This window comes from Podarcis muralis, chromosome 15 (genome assembly GCF_964188315.1).
Source record: "Podarcis muralis chromosome 15, rPodMur119.hap1.1, whole genome shotgun sequence".
In the NCBI taxonomy this organism is placed as follows: Eukaryota; Metazoa; Chordata; class Lepidosauria; order Squamata; family Lacertidae; genus Podarcis; species Podarcis muralis.
This window is the reverse complement of record NC_135669.1, coordinates 37,832,490-37,847,805: the sequence shown is the minus strand read 5'-3', so window position 1 is coordinate 37,847,805 and position 15,316 is coordinate 37,832,490. Positions and strand designations below refer to the sequence as shown.

Below are 15,316 nucleotides of genomic sequence, written 5' to 3'. Positions count from 1 at the left end.
CTGGTACCTTTGGAAGCTTAATACCATTTTCATCACGTTGCAAGTGTCTGGCTATTAATAACCTTTGAAGAGTGCATAAGGCCAACGATGGCCAAAAGTAAATGGCAGGGCACAAGGTCAAACTAAGAACTATTTCTAGCTGCTGAAACCAGGTGGGATGCTTGGAGGGAAAAGGTGCTTTGATGTGAGCCAGGGAACAGACCAGGAGCAAGGAAGTGTTCTGGCAATTAGGTGCAAACTAGAAAATTTAGAGCATCCAATCTTAGGCTTGCCACCACATGTGAAAGAGACAGAGCAGAAAAGGTATGTCTGATTTTCACCTCACTTTTCACTTAGACCACCATTTAGGACCAAATTAGGCAAGTGTGATTGCATTTCAGGTCTCTGGTTTGTTAAACAGAAAGCATGGTGGAGGGTGTGTGTGTGATCAGGACCAGGACTGAAGCATTAAGCAGTTTATAAGGGATTTTAGTTAGAACTCTAGTGAAAGGAAACAGCTACGCCCCCACCCCACCCCACCCCACCCCAGCAGTCTCAATTCTGACCATTGCCTTCTCCAGCATGGCTGATATTTAACGAACAAAAGAAGATATGAAATGCAATCATGAAATTCACATATTATCTAGGTTTGACTCTTGGTAATAAACTTGCCAAAATATGTAGTTCCTTCTCTGTAGCCCTGCAAAGTTTATCATAAATATCCTCAGCATACGTACCCCCTGCCTTCCCCATCCACTTCCTAATATATGAACTGAAAGCTACTGAGGTTCAAGTGAAATGAAGTCATTGAATCATATTGGAGAAAGCAGAGGAGTCCTGTCAGGGACAACTTTGAGTTGGGGCAAAATCTGCCCCATCATCTCAAGAAACAGATAGCACTAAACCAGTCTTAACCTGCATGGTTGCACCACTTCATTTGCACAGTCCCATCCTGGGTTTGGTATTGAAGAGAACAAGTGAGCCCTACAACAAGAGGTCACAGCAGGGGTGGACACCACCACTTGCCTGTCCATCAGCTGACATCAGTGGATGACGACAGCTGATGACCAGGGGTGGTTCTGTTCTTGCTGGGTGCTGCTTCGCCAAAATGTTCCCCAAAGCCAGCAGGATTGAAACCTCTGCTCATAAGCTGGTGCTGTTTCATAAGCACAATTCCTGCAAAGCAAACTCCCCAACCCACAGCTCACTTATCAGTCATCTGATGTGATCATGACACCAGATGATTGACAGAAAATGGCCCTGACCCCATCAATGTTGGCCAACGGGGGTGGGGTGATAAATAAGAATAATTTGGGTTTCCCCAGCCACTCTGGGCAGCTCCCAACAGAATACTAAAGACACAATAAAAGATCAAACATTTAAAACTTCCCTAAACAGGGCTGCTTTCAGGTGTCTTCTAAAAAATCAGAGGGCATTCCACAGGGTGGGCACCACTACCCAGAAGGCCCTCTGCCTGCCCCCCCCCCCGCCACATACAATCAGCATTCTGTGGCTAGTGGGCCTGTTCAGTCCTCATTGGGCTGTTTTTGGGGAGGGGGGATTGCCCCTTAGCATACTCCCCTAAATATTTTTCTACTTCTGCAAGTCTTGGGGTTCCTGCAGGCAGCCTGGTAACTCCCTCTGGTTTGTCAGTAGTGCCATTTTGGCCATGCAGTCTTCATAACACAGCACCTGAACTCACCACCGGGCAAAAACATCCAAATTTGCCAAATATCTCAAAGGATCTCTTATCCCGCAGAGATCGTTTTTTCTTTCGGCACTGTTTGCACACGAACTCTGCCATCAGAGCGAGGAAGGAAAGGTGGGCGGTACTTTGGAGGTGCAAAACAGGTAATTACACGAGACAGAACTGGCAATGTGGGATAATGCTGCTAACTGGCTCTCTTTCTAATAGCCCTATCAGTAACAGTGCATCCATTGTCTTATGGTAACCAACCGTCTGTTCCTAGGCAACCCGATCAGCGAAAATTTCAGGTTTGTACAATTTTCATTTAGGTAACGTAAAGGTTAACTGACTGTAAATGGGAGTATTTTAAACAAAACCACCCACCCTTTCTCTCTCTCTCTTTCTCTCTCCCCCTCCCTCTCTCTCTTCCCACCCCACCCTAACCCACCGCCCTGCTGCAAAACCTCACGGCATATCTTATTTATTCAGCTTGCAACATTTCACAGAGCAACAAAGCTTCTATTCTGCCAGCAAACTGTCAAAATACCGGTTTCGTGCAAACTGCTCTGCCACAACCCTTGGTATGTCAGAAAAGAACCACCTCCAAGCTCCACCAATGGACATGCCATGCAAAGGTAATGTGAACAAGGTGAGCTTACTCTGCTGGGTGGGAAGAGAGCCAATTGGGAGGGAAAATAAGGGAGTGGGAAGGAGGAAGCCACAATGGCCCATCGAGTCAAAGGACCTGCAGAAGCTAAAGAGAGGCACACTCTGTCAGGAGAACTAGGGGTGCTGGGAGGCTACACCCCCTGCCTCTTAGGAAGAATACTATGGAATATAAGAGTACAGGAACATGCTTTATACTCAGCCAGACCCCTGGTCCAGCTAGCTCAGTACTGACTACACTGATAGGCATCAGTTCTCTAGGGTTTGAGGCAGAGGTCTATCCCAGCCCTTCCTGGAGATGACAGGGATTGAACATGCGACCTATTGCATACAAAGCAGATGCTCTACCACTGACCTTCCCCCCTTCCCCAAAAAGAGGTGATTCCTTCACAACAGATGGCAAGAGGGAGACATGGCTCCTTTTGTCAGCTAATGAAGCAGCTGTCCCAATGCTTGCTTTCCTCTTCCCTCCTCATTCCAGTGCTTAGAACATTTTAGGTGCTTTAGAAGTACTTAAATAAATAATCAGCAACCACCCAGCAGCTGGCCCCATAATGTTGGTTCCTGCAGGTAGCAACAGGTGCTGGGTGGCCTAGTAAATGCCTCAGGTGACAGCGGGTCCATTCAGCTACCCAAGAGAGGCCTGTCGTCTGTGAATATGGGCACCGGCATGTGCAGGCTAACTTATGGCAGAAAAACATACATATCTTTGTTGGGGCGCAGTGGACAAAGTGGTCAGATATTGACTGGGATCAAATCTGTACTCACGACATGAATCTCTCCCTCTCCCTGTCTAAACAATCTCACAATGTCATCATGAGAATTTAAAGAGGGAGTAGGAAATAGTGGGAACCATTTGTGCTGTCCTGCACTACTTGGAGAAAAGCCAAGACAACTTTTACAAGTACTTCAGTTAAGTAGGTCTGCTTTATACCAAACACACCAGGCTCTTCTCCAGGTCTGAGCAGGACCTTAGAAAAGAGCACTCCTTTTGGGTGGGTAGCACCCCCTCATTGTCATCTCTGTGTGTGTCTCCTTGTATGAGAGAGCACCAGACTTTTCCCTTATAAAAGAAACACAATGCATGGCAAAGGTTCCTTTTGACATAAGCTATTTTTGTTTCTATCACAATGCTCTAGGGCAGGGGTTGGCAACCCGCGGCTCCGGAGCCGCATGCGGCTCTTTTACACCTTTGTGTGGCTCCGCAGATCCTCGGGGACCCTGAGCAGAAAAGCAGAAGCGCCAGAAAGAGGAGGGGGATGGAGCTGGGCAAAGCAAGGCGGCGGCGGCAGCGGAGCTCGAGAGGCGGCGGCTGCTGGGATGGAGGAGGAGGCAGCGGCGGCCGGAGAAGGGCTGCTGCTGCTGCTTCTGCCACCAGAGGGAAGTTCTGCCAGGCGGCTTCATGGCTCATAGCTTCCCCCGGGGTAGGACGGGCGGCGAGGGGGATGCCACGTCTGGAGGACGGTGAGGAAGCGCCCGAGCAGGTCACGGCGGCGCCTCTTCCCTCATGGTGCAGGGAGCGAGGAGGAAGAGGAGGAGGGCGGTGGCAGGAAGGTGTGCTAGGGCGCAGCGACGGTTCTCCCCTCAGGTGGACGCGGCTGCCACTGCCACCGCCGGCACCTGCCACACGCAGGCGCCACCCACCCAGGCCACGCTCTCCTCAGCCCTGCGTGCGAGGCACCTGAGGCGAGGGAGAGAGAGAGCGCGCGCTCGAGGGAAATGGCGGGGCGGGGTTTTTGTGTGTGTTTGTGGGGGGGGTGGCGGTGGTGCTTCGGGATCCTTTTCCGTGCCTTGCTTCTGAGTGGCCACCGAGTTGAGGGAGAGCACCTGAGGTGAACCACAAAATGGGCCCGCCCTCCCTGTCAGGGAGGAAGGGGTGAATTACGTCAGTGACGAGGAGGGGGTCCAGAGGTAGCCAGCAGGAGAGGCGGGGGAGCACGAGAGCAATTGCAGAGGGAGGGGGGGGGGCTGTTAGGCACCAAAATCCTGCATGCGGGATTTCCCCCGTTCTCTCGTGCCTATGCAATTCCTGCCCTTCTCCCTTCCCCCTCGAGATTTGCTGCAGAGACAAGCAAATGAAGAAGAAAGGGAAGAGTATTAGCTGACATGTCCCCAGATCCCATAGAAAGCACCACAGATTCCTTTGCTTACCAGCTCTTTTTATTTTAAGTTGGCTTCAAACCTGTAATTGTGTGGGTGTGTGTATGTATACATATACACACATAAATATTCATATCTCTTCCCTCTCACCTTCCTTTCACCCAGTTTCTCTGGCACTGGTTTATAAATGCTGCTATGTAGAAATGATGAGAAAGTTGCACCAGCAGAAGGAATGGATATGTGCTGTTAGTAAAAAGAGAGGGAGTTGAACTGCAGGGAGGGACAGACACTTTTCTATGTATTAATTTGTATAATGCGCTCTATGCACATGGTGCTTTGCAAAAAATGGATATGAAAGGTACCATACCCCTCTTTGCTATCTGAAATAGACTCAGGGAAAAGAGAGAGAATGGGGGAAGGGGAAGAATGTGTGGTTATTTACATTTGGCTTGTTTTGCGGCTCCCAGTTTTTTGTTTTTTCCCCGGAAACGGGTCCAAGTGGCTCTTTTTGTCTTAAAGGTTGCAGACCCCTGCTCTAGGGCAATGTTTGTGAAGGGGACAAAATGGCAGATGCCACAAAAACATGGTGACCCTCAATATTTTCTCCAGCAAGGCCCAGAATTTTAGCCAAGGGGCCCCAAGGCCTGGCAGGCACCAGGGTAGCTGCTCAAGGATGCCCTGTGTCAGTGGCTGGCCTGACCAATTCAAGGCTAGCGACATCCTGTCTGGAAACCAGAAGCTAAACTTTTGCAAAACACACTTTCTGTTTATTGTTTTAAACTGAGAATACTAAGCCCTAGTCAGCTGAAGTTGTTTTCTTCAAAGCAAATTATCCTGGAGTGATCAGCAGAGGTGTATCCATTAACACCTGAGCTGTATTACTTTTGCACCTGTCCACTGCTTGTATGCCATGGGGTCATCAGTTACATCTCCTAGCCATGTCTATTTCAAGTCACTCAGATCAATATACAGTGGTACCTCGGTTTACGAACTTAATTCGTTCTGGAGGTCTGTTCTTAAACCGAAACCATTCTTAAACCGAGGCGTGCTTTCCCTAATGAGGCCTCCTGCCACTGGTGCCCTTCCACTGTTCAGCTTCCATTCGTAGACCGAGGTAAAGTTTGCTAACGGGAACACTACTTCCAGTTTTGTGGAGTTCTTATACCGAATAGTGTGTAAACAGGGCTGTTCTTAAACCGAGGTACCACTGTAAAAAGAACCAAGCCAGCTTACACGGACCATTAAAAGTGGCAATGAAGCTTGGATTACTACTGTTAAATAATTAGCTTCTGCAATAGAACAACTGAGTTGAAACAAAAGGAAACCTACCTTTTAAGCCAGATTTGCAAAAAAGAACTCTATATAGTTATTTTTCAATTTATATCCCACCTTTCAACAGAAGCATCCTCAGGATGCTCAACTCTCAGCAGACAGTCTAATAAAACATATTTTCTGTGTGTTACAAACTGCCCATGACTCTGTATCTATGGCTCTCCTCCAAGTTCAGCCCCCCCCCCCCACTTTCTGGGTGAACGTTGAGGTGCTAGTTGTGCCTTGTAAAGCTCATCTGGTAAAGACTACCGCCTCCTCCATAACTCAGCTAAGCAGTATCCTTCCTGCCTCAAATCTGAATAGTGGACACACATGCTTGCTCTTAGGTTTTGGAACTCTCTTGCACTTGAGCATTGTTTGGCGGCAGCCCAAACACATTTATTTGAGAAGGAATAGTTTAGCAGCTGATTTATATTTTTGGGGGGTGGGGGCTACAGCATGTACAGTGGTACCTCGGGTTACATACGCTTCAGGTTACCGATGCCGCTAACCCAGAAATAGTGCTTCAAGTTAAGAACTTTGCTTCAGGATAAGAACAGAAATCGTGCTCCGGCGGCGCAGCGGCAGCAGGAGGCCCCATTAGCTAAAGTGGTGCTTCAGGTTAAGAACAGTTTCAGGTTAAGTACAGACCTCCGGAACGAATTAAGTACTTAACCCGAGGTATCACTGTAATGTATTAATGGATATAATCAGATAATTAGAAACATTTTGACAGACTAAAAAGGTGAACTGATTAATACAACAGTAGATCTTTAATTTTTTAAAAAAATATTTTTTTATGGATGTACTTAAATTGAAGATTGCAAATGCTGTGTTAGAAGAGACATTCCTTTCTGGGTGAAAAATTGAGAACGTCTCTTCCAAAAGGATATGGGCTGCAACACATAACAAAGAATGTATGCTTTTTAGTCATTTTCTTCTGATGTGCATCCCCCCCCCCCCAGCTTTAATCAATCTACAACTCATAGCAAAAATACATAGAATCATGGTTTATAGAGCTACGTTTTCTTGTGCAGTACTGGGAACCAACCCAGAGCAGTAAGTAATCATTCTTTTAAAAAATACAAAAAATGCATACTATTCTATATCTGCTAACAAATGCAGAGGGAGTCATTCCTACACCCGGGAGCATCAGGAAAAATAATAGAAGCAAGCCTGTTACATCCTGTAACCAAACATTCTGCCATGACGAAATTCATATATTGTAATGAAAATTATGCAGAATTACTTGCTTTTGCATTATTCGGCATAACTTGCAATAACGGGGTTTGTTCAGGAATCCATTTTTTCCTTGTTAAAGAAATAGATGAGAAAACAGAGATAGGGCAGGCAGTGGTGGAGGCAGTAGGAAGTAGCAGTCACTGAAAGATCAGCTACCCTCACAAAGCACATCTGCATCTACCTTGCCTGATGCAACTCATTTCTCTGGCATAGGTCCCCTTGGCTTTCTGACACACATTTTGAAACATCTCTCTAGAGCTGGGCACTAGAAACTTTTTCTATTAATGGCTTTTAAAATTTGAGACAGTGGAGTCAAGTATCCAAGTTTCAGGCAGCTTTTTTTTTTTTTTTTTGCACTTCCCAAAGGATCTGACTAATTTTATTTACAGCTTAATGCACTGTTGCTTTTCTTGTTTGCTATTTGTTTAATAGAGCTTTTGAAAATATAATAATAATAATAATAATAATAATAATAATAATAATAATAATAATAATAATTACAAGTTTCAGCACTTGTGGAAGTGAGCCCAGTTTTATCTCTGTGGCCACCTTAAACACTCCTGGAGTACCACCAAGTGAATCTTGGAGAAGTGCAGTGCAATCCTAAGCATGTTTACTTGTGAGTAAATCCCAGTGAGTTCAAGTAGGCATGTATGTTTAGGATTGCAACCGGCAGCTGATATCCTGCTCTCCCACTAGGCACTTGCAACACACTGACTTCAGTTGGATAAATGACGGTTGCAGCCAAACATTATAAGCATTGTGCCTGGTGTTCTAGTGCTTTTCTCATATTTATTGCCCCATTATCATTTCATACAGCTCATGTTATTTAACCATACTGCTTTCGTTAAAAACAAGGGAGGGGATTAGGCTATAATGTGAAGATTAACAAAGATAAAACTCTCGTGGGAAGCGGACTGTGTTACTCCTAATAGGACACCCCCAAACAGCTGCATTCTACATTGCTTACCATCCCCTGCTAACTACACCGGGGGCGGGGGGCGACGACACTCACATAGGTTTCATTTCTATACACAGCCAAAATGATTCCTCATGTTTGGCAGTATCAGTTGAAAGCACTAAGCAAACTCAACTGAAGATACACAGAGCACATCTCACAAAATGTGGCCATGTGAGTTCTCCCTGTTCAGCATTCCAGCTAATCCGACATGCCCATCTCTATGATACCCCATTACATTCTTTCTCTCCCTCATCTGTGAATACTCAATGGACACTAGAGATACTCAATTCTCACTGAGTTGTTCTGGGGATATTTGCTCCTTCAATGTTTCCCCCCTAAACAGTGTTTGTACTTCTGAAAATCTGCACTCACCTGAGCTTACCATGACTTCCCCTTTGTGTGCTGGAGTGCTGTTTGGGTTACATAAGCAATGGGAGAGAGGTGGATCTTAGTATGCATGATGAAAATATGTAATGCCTTCGCAGCTGACACTTATAGGAAGGCAGTGTCCCCAAGATGAGGAAGGAGGGAGGTCAACATTTGTGAGCTAGTTTGCAAAAGCAACGCCCCACTCCCTTGTTCTGACTACCTACCCCACTCACAGAGGTCATCAATTGAAGCCCTGCTATTTAGTTGTCCGCCACAAGAAGAGGGTGGCCAGTTACACACTGTAAAAAAATGAAGATCTGCACCACAGAAAGAGGACACCAATTTGCATATTGGCATTCATATGTATGGATGTAAGCTTAAAATCAATTACTACAATTTAAATAGAAATGCAATGCATCTCCCCATAGTGAGGAAGACACCAGGTGCCAGCTCAGTCTGCTGATCAGGTGCTACTATCTGGTGATGAGCAAGTTCACCTGCTCTCCTCTTCTTCTTTTTAGGGTTCCTTATCTTTCAACCAGATGCAGACTGAATGGCCCTAGGATAAATGCCACTTTGAAACAGAGGGCTGTCCTCTTGTCAAATAGAGTTGCCCCCATAGGATGGGCACAAGACAGAGCATTTTCAGTGGTGGGGCTGATGTTCCAGGTGGGCTCATTTTGTCTTACAGAGGCCTACTGGGTAATGGCAGCTTCATTTCAGAGGGGGCTTGGGATTCAGTAGCAGCTGCTGCTCGCTTCTGGGTTTTTTTTGTTTTTGTTAGTCTGTTTTTATTGCTTTAATCTGACTGTGCATTTGTTGCTGCTACTTATTGGCTGATGTCATTAAGTTTTTGTTTTTGTAGAGCCACTTTGTGCACCTGCTTGCATCAAAGCACCAGGAGGAAAAGTATCGCAAATAAATAAAAAATAATGAAAGCAAAGAGCCCTCTGGTCTTGCAAACCATTCCCCAAGGGTTTTATTTTACAGGATCTGCTATTTATAAAGGTAAAGGTAAAGGTACCCCTGCCCGTACGGGCCAGTCGTGTCCGACTCTGGGGTTGCGTGCTCATCTCGCTCTAAAGGCCGTGACCCGGCGCCATCCGAAGACCCTTCCGGGTCACGTGGCCAGCGTGACGAAGCTGCAGCTGGCGAGCCAGCACCAGCGCAGCACACGGAAACGCCGTTTACCTTCCCTATTTATCTACTTGCACTTAAGAGTGCTTTCGAACTGCTAGGTGGGCAGGAGCTGGGACCGAACGGCGGGAGCCCACCCCGCCGCGGGGTTTTGAACCGCCGACCATACGATCGGCAAGTCCTAGGCGCTGAGGTTTTACCCACATACCTTTATCCAATTAACCTGGATGTCTTGGGCTGGAAGGTGCAGGCCGCACACAACCAAACGCACACCCACACCCGGTGCTCAAGCATAAGCACTTAAGTGTTGCCAACTGGTAAGTTTCTGGTTCAAATGGACTGCAGTGATGGAAGCTTCCTCATAGTATCCACGAATGCCAGTATAGATTTATTTGGGGAGGGGTCCACAGGTAGAGCACACGTTTTGCATGCAAGTCTTCAGTTCAATGCCCAGCATCTCCACATAGGAGTGGGAGAGGCTACTGTCAGAAATGCTGGAGAGCCACACCGGTCAGGGCAGACAGGACTGAGCTAGACACAGCAATGGTGTGCCTCAATATAACACAGCTTCCAGTTGTTCCACGGCGTTCCTGGGTCCCTAAGCTAGCAACCTAGATAGGCAGCTTGCAGGGGGAAAAAACAAGTAGAAATGCAGAGAGAAAAAAGTTGGGAGAGGAAAGCTGACTCCCTCCCTCCCACCACTGTGTCTATTCACAAATTCCTGGAAGTGTCAATGTGTACACGTAACTTTCTAAGAGCACAAACACTGGAAATAAGAGCATCTGAAACATGCCGGATGCTGCTGCTTCCTCTTCCCGTCCTCATTACGTGCATTTTAATTTGTGACCCTGCTAATGAATTCTCCTGCCCCCCACAACTCCCCCCAAACACTGACTCAATTAAGTCAGTGCTCGTTCTGAAGGAAATATGCACATGGGCAAATGTGTGTGCGCGCCTTGGTTGTGATGGGTGCAGAGAGGAGATGAAGAAGTCTGGATTTCCAGTGTGCCCTCTTCTTGAGTGGCTGGTAGACCTAGCAAGTGTGACTAACAATGAGAGCTAAAACAGCGTCTCCAGGTTTAGAAACAGACTATCCTGTGGGGAGTTAAAGAGGGCTATTGCCTTCATGTGCATTCAATGTGGAAAACGTGGGTGGCGCTGTGGGTTAAAGCCTCAGTGACTAGGACTTGCTGATCGAAAGGTCGGCGGTTCGAATCCCCGCGGCGGGGTGCGCTCCCGTCGCTCGGTCCCAGCGCCTGCCAACCTAGCAGTTCAAAAGCACCCTCGGGTGCTGCAAGTAGATAAATAGGGACCGCTTACTAGCGGGAAGGTAAACAGTGTTTCCGTGTGCTGCGCTGGCTCGCCAGATGCAGCTTCGGCACGCTGGCCACATGACCCGGAAGTGTCTGCGGCAGCGCTGGCCCCCGGCCTATAGAGTGAGATGAGCGCACAACCCTAGAGTCTGTCAAGACTGGCCCGTATGGGCAGGGATACCTTTACCTTTACCTATTGCCTTCATGTGCATTCAATGTGGAAAACAAGGTGTGGTATCAGCTGGACCTTCAACCTGATCCTGCAGGATTCTTCTGCAGTTCTTAGGTATTCTTCATCACCTCCTGGCTGCTGGAATCTTTAGTGGGGGAACTTTTTAAGCCCCACATTTTAAAGAGCGCCTCAACAACAGAGTAGGTGATGTTGGTGGAAAGGGACGCGGAGAGGCGAGGGCCAAGCTGAGAATAAACCAGTTGGAAGGCAACACTCCATGGTTTTGCAGGCTGCCTTTTACTGCTGCCCTGAATTATCCTGCAGGAAAAGTCTCCCCCTTCACTACGCACACAAAGTATCTCGCACGCTGTTTCTATTTTTGAAACACCTCCGTTTCGTAGGTAAGTTATTTTTAGGGTGCCTGTTGTGTTTTCTTTGATGCCTGGCAAGAGCCTTTTCACTCCCACACCAATAGTGGGTTTCACGTTCAGCGCCTCGCTAGCATTTGCTTGCTACTTTCATGCTGCCTGTTTAATACGCCATTTGACATTCTAGCTTTATAAATGGTGACAAAAGTGGCGCAGAGACTCTAAAATTAGCTCCTCCGTGAAAAGGAGGCTGGAAATAGGTCCACCAACACAGTAGTGGAATTCAACTCTTTCCCTCCCTCCCCATCACCACTTCAGGGAACAATAAATATTGTGGAGACACTGAGAGAGATTTCAGAATGATGAGCCTCAACTTAGAAGTCTAAAAAGGAAAGTGTCCTTTGAGGATGGATTTTTTTTGTTGCCACGGCTGCTAAGCATTCTCCAGTCAGCGATAAGACAATAGTCTGGCTGCTGCCTCTGGCCAGCTGTGCCAGCTTCTCTTCCCACATGCTGGGTTGAGAACTCCTCTTCTGGCTGAGCAATCCATTTGCAGGCATTCTTCCTGAAGGGATGAGTCAACCCCATGCCTGGATCACACATCATGACCTCCCGGAAGGCAGATACTGAGATGAGTTTTCCACAGGTGGGAGGGAAAGGAAGGGACTCTGGACGCACAACATTTTCATGGAGGTTACACTCAGACAGCAGGGCACACCAGTGCGTAGAACGTTTAGCGTCAGTGAGATCTTATTTATTTTACATATTTATTTAAATATTTATACAGGGCCTGAACTCGTTGATATTGGGGGAGGCACTCTTTCAGGGTCCCAAGCCATTTAAGGCTTTGTATACTAATGCTAGGACCTTACATTGGGCCTGATAGCTCACTGGCAGGCAGTGCAGTGCTTTCAGGAAAACAAAATTTTCTAAAGGCGTTCATTCAACAACAAGTATAAAAAGCATGAGACCTACCCCACCCCACTAAAAGACGAACACCCCAAACAAGTCATAAATCATATTGAAGTAATCTAAAATAAAGTCCGGAAGCCTCGGTATTACAGAAATGTCTCAGCCCAAGCGCCTAGAAGAGGGTGATGCTGGTGCCAGGCATTCGGGCGAAGGAAATTGGGACAGGGTGGCTGGAGGAGGAGGGCAGGGGCAGCAAGAGCCGGAGGGCGGGACCTGCTGCAGTGGTGGGACCCAGCACCGGAGAGCGTCAGCAACATGTCTTGCCTGCCACCCAGCCCAGCCATACCCGGCACCCACTTCCTATTTTCCATGAAGCTGTACAGGAAGAGAAGGGCAGCAATTGGGTGAGAAGCAGGGTAGGAGAGGCCAGGGGCACCATAGAGCTTGGAACAGTTAGATCTTAATTGGGAGTTAATTCCCTGTGGTGCTATTGGGGGGCAGGGCAGTGAGGCACCACAGAAATACAAAAGAATAGAGATCTCTTAATCTGGGACTTTCTGTGATAGAGGCAGAATCCATGATTACTGAAGTGTGATAGGTATTGTACCAGCAAAATAGTGACAATTGGAAGGTATGAGGAAAGCATCCCACAAATGAGGAGCCTCTAAATGAAGTTTAGGCAAACTAATGGAGGATGGGATATATGTATTGAGGGCTAGTAGTCATAATGACTATATGGAACCTTCTGGTTCAGAGGCAGAATAGCAGCAGCGGAGGAGCAACAACAGGCCAATGGGCTTAATGGAGGCACCAAATTGGCAATCCCTGATCCAGCTCCTCCTCCTCCTCACTTGCACAGGGCAAACCTTGCTGAAGGCGGGGAGTGGGAAGGAAACTGGTGCTAGGTGAGCTTTTTGGTTAGAATGGGGTTAGGTCTTTGGGCTCTTTTTTTTTAGCCCCTACACTGAGGAAAAGGAGGTAATCAGGAAAGGCTAGTGACAACGACTGGGTCTCTACCAGAGTCCTTGGCCTAATTTTCACTGTGAATTTTCAAGAGGAGAAAACATTTCCACTGACTCTTAGGAATGCTGCATCCCACAGAGAAGGGGGACACAGGTCTATATGTGCTAACTCATTTCAGTTTATGCAGATTAAATATCTACCCATTGATAGAAGTGGAGGCTGAGCTGGGGAGGAGGCAAAGCAACTGTGGGGCAGAAAGAAACAGCCAGGCCACAGATGGTGACTCTTCTTCCTGCCCCAAGACATCAATCCCCATTGCTGAGTCATTCAGATGCACATTTGTTAGGAAGTCTGAAACAGCTGTGACATTCACCCCAAAGGAACAGATCAGTTTAAATGTCTCTGGCTACAGGTAGATTCTCGTGCCGTTTTCTGCCAGGCCGCACAGAAGCTGACATCTCTCACACTGTCATCTTCCACTTCTCACATCCCAGCAACTCAAATCCCATTTCCTGGCTCTACAAGGACCAGCATCCATATCAATAGAGCTAAGAAAACAAGGAAGATTCTGAAATGGAATTCCATCACTTGGAACTGCTAAGGCCCCTTATGGGCACAATTGGCTTTGCCTTGTCTGCTGCATGGTGGTCTCCCACACAGGCAAACATTACAGGTGATCACACCTCCTTGTGAGGGCAATACTCGCAGCTCTAATATGGGTGTTATAAAGCACTTTAGGCTGCAGTGACTTGAGACTAAGGTGTATTTTGCTTCCCACATGAACCTGCCTGGGCATTATGGTCTTCTCGTTCACTACTAGGCAAGAATTCAAAGCATTACTATTAATATATAAAGCCCTTAATGGCTTGGGACCAGTTTGCTTCAAAGATCACATAGGTGCCAATCACTTCAATCTGCAGAACTTGTATTTCTACACATGCCATGCAACTTTGAGTCTGCATTTGTAAAGAATCATTCCTTTAGTGTAGTGGCATGTGTACTTTGGAATTTCCTGCCTATTGGTACCAGGCAGACACCATCACTGCATTCTTGTATATACTTGCTAAAAACTTTTCTGTTTCAATAGGCCTGGGAAGACACCTGATTTGGTGTCTCTGGCATTCAAAACATCCAGACAAGCAGGATATAAATTCTTTTAACAGGCACACATTTCTTTTGTTCTAGTTCTGTCCCTCTAGTCACACAGCTTTTGTAGGTTTTGGGGAAAAACACAAAAACCTGCCAAATGTGTTTACCACAGACCAAAGTGGGATGAATGGAAGCAACAGCAATGCCTCTGTAGAAAAACAAAAAAAAAAAAGCACAAACAGTTTTTGGTCTTCTCAGTGGTATTCCTGAATTCAACCCAAAATTGGCTGCTTTAACTTTTCCCACAATGTCCCTGTCTGCATAGCTTTTTCTGACTAATAAATATGCCAGAAAAAGAATCTGGGTATTCTGGCAGCAGAACCTGAGTGCCTTTTTTTTTAAAAAAGCAGGACATCCTATGCAGCCAGCATATTTAATAAAAGAGAAGGAAGAGGTTTCTTTTTAAAAATAATAATAATACAGGCTGAATTTGTTTCTATCCATATTATTAAGTCTCACTGGAGGTTATAGGGGGAAAATTAGTCTGTTGCAAGAAAATATAAATGAAGAACCCTGTCAGTCATCTGGGAAGAGCAAATATAAATGAAGAACCTGTCAGTCATCTAAGAAGAGCAGCTCAAGCTCAGTCTGGGAGCGTGAATGGAAGCCTCTGCTTCAGGATCAGCTCCTTTTGTAGCCACCCTTTTAAAGTCCAGTCTTGACATCTCAACACAGAGCATAAAAGAGGACCTGTTATTTTCATTTCAGATGCATATTGTGCCGAGAGGAACAATGTGAGGGATATTATTTCAGAGCCCTGGGAAAAATTAGCAAGTCAAATATTGAATCAGCCTCTAGCATATGCTAAGGAGATTGCTTTGATCTTATCCAGCCTAAAAGCCCCATTATTGAATTTAAAGTCTGTGAACACATATCAGACCAATATATAAAGCCTATCTGAATATAGGTTTGAGAAGCAGAAGATGTTTTGACAAAAAGGGAGGGGGAGAATCTTTTAGCTGAAAATATCAGTTACTGCATTGATTA

At 46.4% G+C, this 15,316-nt stretch overlaps 1 protein-coding gene across 30 annotated transcripts in view; it reads right to left on the bottom strand.

Moving 5' to 3' along the window:
* MSI2 (musashi RNA binding protein 2) overlaps positions 1–15,316 on the bottom strand; it is a 408,902-nt gene that overhangs the window by 90,157 nt on the left and 303,429 nt on the right. The gene's annotated exons all lie outside the window — the stretch shown is intronic.